Source organism: Ipomoea nil, unplaced genomic scaffold (assembly GCF_001879475.1).
Source record: "Ipomoea nil cultivar Tokyo-kokei standard unplaced genomic scaffold, Asagao_1.1 scaffold0268, whole genome shotgun sequence".
NCBI lineage: Eukaryota > Viridiplantae > Streptophyta > Magnoliopsida > Solanales > Convolvulaceae > Ipomoea > Ipomoea nil.
In genome coordinates this window covers 740,953-745,477 of record NW_017616696.1, presented here as the reverse complement: position 1 = coordinate 745,477, position 4,525 = coordinate 740,953, and the positions used below count along the sequence as shown (strand labels likewise).

At 30.9% G+C, this 4,525-nt stretch overlaps 1 long non-coding RNA gene across 1 annotated transcript; it reads right to left on the bottom strand.

Annotated features, from left to right (window-relative positions):
* Nucleotides 1–1,583: 1,583 nt before the first annotated feature.
* Nucleotides 1,584–2,652, bottom strand: LOC109153788. The gene is made up of 2 exons (XR_002049599.1): nucleotides 2,538–2,652; nucleotides 1,584–1,669 (listed from the first exon to the last, which is right to left on the bottom strand). It is a non-coding gene; the product is annotated as an uncharacterized LOC109153788 (long non-coding RNA).
* Between the last annotated feature and the right edge of the window lie 1,873 nt (nucleotides 2,653–4,525).

Genomic DNA, 4,525 nt, shown 5'->3' with positions numbered 1-4,525 from the left:
GTATGCACCTGGTCAAGGTTTTCGGCTGGCTCAGGTGGGCGACCAGGCTCAGTAGTCGGCGTGTCCTTGACCGAGCCCTTGGAAGGGTTCGGATGGGCGACCAGGCTCAGTAGTCAGAGTGTCCTTACTTAGGTGCCTTAGCCTCCCTAGCCAGGCTACTTAGCCAAGTAGTCGGTGCGTCCCCGACCGAGTGCGGGTTATAGAGGCGGTTGCTAGAGGATTTTGTGGAGATTCCTTTCCTTGTTCAACAAATATCTTATCTTTTTAAGTTTAAGCAATTACCGCATTAATTATGGTAAATTTCTAAGCTGATTTAGTTATTCTCTTGCCCTACTTACCTTAGATGATCTATCCCCTTATATAAATACCCTTGGGGTCACCATGTAAAGGGTCGAATTCTTGAATAATATTTTGTTACTCTGTCTCTTTCTCGACATAAGCTATCTTTACTTTCTAACCCTAGCATTTTACGATAGTGTTGGCCTGCCGACAACTACCCTAGACCGTAAAACCAACAATTCCCATATTAGAATCCAATTTAAAATTATTTCTCCATGCATGATATGTGAATTTGATGTGTCCGTGGCGGGGGTGGGGGTGGGGGTGATTGAAAGGGGTGCCTAATGAAGAGAGGGAAGGGGCGCACGTGAAAAAGAAAAGCCGTATTCACAGCCGGTACAAAACAGTGGAGGGAGATATGAGAGCTGAGCCTCGCATATCCAGACGCATCATCTTTGCCGTACACCTGTTCCATGCAGTAAATAAACAAAAGTAATATTACATCTAATTTCATTTTGTTCCTTGCCGAACTATAACAATAAAGTAGATCGTTATTTTTATTAATTTATATTTCTGTCAATAAAATTAAGCTTATAATGAGTAGAGAAAAAATGTCCATCAAATTATTAAATGAAATGAATGGTTAATATTATTCAGATTTTATTTTTTCCTTGAAATTTATAAATTTATCCTTAAAATTTACAAATTTATCCTTAATTATTAATTTAATTAATTTCAATAAGAAATGTTTTAGGTTCGAACCACATCCCAATCAAAGTTGACATAATTAAGTTTCTCAGTCTATTTTACTCTTGTTAAATTAAATAAATTAGTAGCTACAAAAAAAAATGATACATATGCATTTCTTTAATTTAGAATTATGTGTCTATCATGTCTTTATTTAAAAAAAATAATAATAATTCATTATCAATAAATTAAATAAGAGAAATAATTTTATTAGTTATATTATCTTTTATTTTCTCCAATGCAAAAGTTTTTTACATTCAAATTCATCAATTGATATTCATTACATTATCTTTTATCTTCTTTTTACACTACCCTGTAATTAAATATCAAAGTTATAATACAAAATAATGTTTATATATTTATTTACCAAGTATTTTTTTAATATCATGAAAAAAAATAGTTTGAATCTAATCATATTAACTACTTCGGTGATTTGCTGACAAAGAGAGTATTCAAATAACCCAACAAATTGAAGCGGGAAACTACCTCGTAATATCTCTAGACTACATCATATTTAAAATGTTTTCACATTTTTACTACATTATCTAATCTTATTTTTAAACTAGAGATTTCTTTATCTACAATAACTCATTCACACAATAATGGTTGAACCAAATGAACCCCGGGCAAAACACCTAAAGGACTGCTATGCTTTTATGTCGATAATAATATGTAAATGTTAATTATATCATAATCTTACGTAGCTACATTTAAAACTCATTATTAGATCTGTCAATGTAGGGCAATAGAACATCGTAACACATTTGATGCACTGAAAAGATTCCGAGACTACAACAATGCCGCAATCAATTTGGCAAACTTATAAAATGAAGAAATTTCAAAATAGCCACCGTTGATTCATAAATTTATCTAGTATGTAAAATACTTATCGTGCATTAATTAAATATATTAAAACTAATATAAATTTATAATTCATTTCATCTTCTAGACTCAACCTGCTTAGATTACAGGCAAAATCGACATTAACCTTCACAACAAAAATACTTGGTATATAAGATGTAGTCACTATTAAAAAAAAAAAAAAAAAAAAAAAAAAAAAAAAAAACTTATGCACAAAGTGGAAAATAATTTAACTTAAAAGTTAATATCAATTCAATAAAAATAATTTTTTTAAAAAAAAAAAAAAAAAACACACACACACACACACACAAACTCAGGTACTACACTCATTCCTACTAATTCTAAAAATATGAACTCGAAAATGAACAGGTGCAAAATGGATGTAGAAATTATTAATGAAACTGGACACGCTACAACATCAATATTCGAACTACCTGCGGAGTTATTGTTGTTACTATCAAGTAAACAAGTTATGAAAATAGAACAAGAGATACTACTCATGAACCTTATACAAATATAATAAATATTAATATTTTATTCAATACATCCACATGAAACATGTAGGGGAACAAACTACCACTTGCAAAATATCAATAGGCACTTGCAAGATCAAGAGTTTATAATACAACTATGATCCCAGTCATATACACAAGGAAAATCCACAGCTTCCTACACCATAATCTCATTGCATGACGCTGTCATCTATGCTACCAACAATAACCCAGTTGCAAATAACACAATACCAACAAAAAGGAAGATGACAAATAGTGAAAATGAAGACAATGACAATGTTACTCAAAAGAGAATTAAGATTATAATACTAGAAAAAATAAATCAAAAGTAGTATTTATTTATATTATCGTTTTTAGACCGAGTATTTAGACTATCGATTTTACAAAGTTGCGAACATTTATTTTAGTGACAATTATAATGAATTTCCTATATTATCTTGCATTCATATATTTTGAGTTACATATTTATATAAATAAATTCAACATTCAATTGTCTGTGTATGAACTTCTCCTATATAATATTGTATTGATGTACTTTTAAATATTTATTTGAATATAAATATTGGACATTAATCTATTCGCGCAATGCGCATGTAAAACTAGTATTACCCAATAAAATTTATAAATATAGCAGAAATTATGCTTTATGAAAATACATATATCATTTTTCAAAAAACAAAAGGATTAAAAACTTTAACTTACTACTAGGGGCTATAGTCTATAACCTCCCTCCTCTCGATCTCTATATATGTATATATCACACGTATGTATGCATTGGCTGTATGTATATGTTTGGTCCCTACGGATCCAAATTGTTGGTCTTTTCCCCACCATTTCTTTGTCAATGCCAAGATTTATAATAGATTCGATATGGTTAGTTTTATTCTTCGTAAAACAAACCCCTCCCCCACGCCCTTAACCCCCCAAGTTGTACTTTACCGTTGAACAGATCTAACCATTCAACCAGTTTCTTAGCCCTACTCTATTTCCCATTATTTTATAATGGGTCACACTTGTGTGATACCGTACGTCTCAATCTGTGAGATAAGTTGGATTAATATAATTTGGATCATATATAGTTATGGGTTAGTATTATAAATCTGCGGTTGATAAAATAAATACTTTAAGCATTAAGATTTGAGCATAATACTTTATAGCACAAATCTAATACTTCATAGCACAAATATAATACACAGTTTGCATGTTAAAACCCGAGAATGTGAGAAGTTGTTCATCTTTTGAAAGGAGGACAAATGCCAATGTCTAATACTTCATAGCACAGTATAAATATAATACACAGTTTGCATGTAGATAAAATCAATACTTATTAAACATAATACTTTATTTTCCCTGGTGCATTTACATTTGACCAAGGTCCTTGTACTTAGTGGCACCAAGTTGCTCTCTCATATGTGAGGTTGTGGGTTCGCTCCTCAAAAAAAAAAAAAAAAAAAAACTCTTTGTGCTTCAATAGGTTGAGAAAATAGTTAAGAATAGATACTACATTGTAACAGAGTCAATAGTACTCCAAAAAAAAATATTTTATAGAGAAATGGTTAAATAGGCCCTCGAACTTTAGCTGAAAAGTCAATTAGCCCCCTCAAATTTATAAAGGTGCAATTACACCCATCAACAATTCATTTTGATGCAATGAAGCTCAAAAACCGATAAATAACCTGCTATCACATGTCATTAGGGATCCGGCCATCTTTCAGCGAAAATTTCAGGCAAAAAAGTGACCAGCGAACGGTCACTAGTCACGGAGCGAGAAGGAGAAGGCGACCTAGATCGTGGTAGATAAAATATAATACTTTATAGCATAAATCTAATACTTTTTAGCACAAACATAATACTCAATCTGCATGTATATATAATGGTCAAAGTACCTAAAAGGTCCCTATACTATAGTATTTTGTTCAATATAGTCCATCTACCTTAATTTTGTTCAATTTGTGGTTTAAAAAGTGAAATAATAAAGGACAATAACTTATTAGCACTAACATCATCTCTGCCAACTCTTATATTATTTTATAAATTTATTTAAAATTAATTATTTTTACCACCAATATATTACATTAATATGTCCAAAATAAATACATTCTTACATTAAGATTTGAACACTCAAC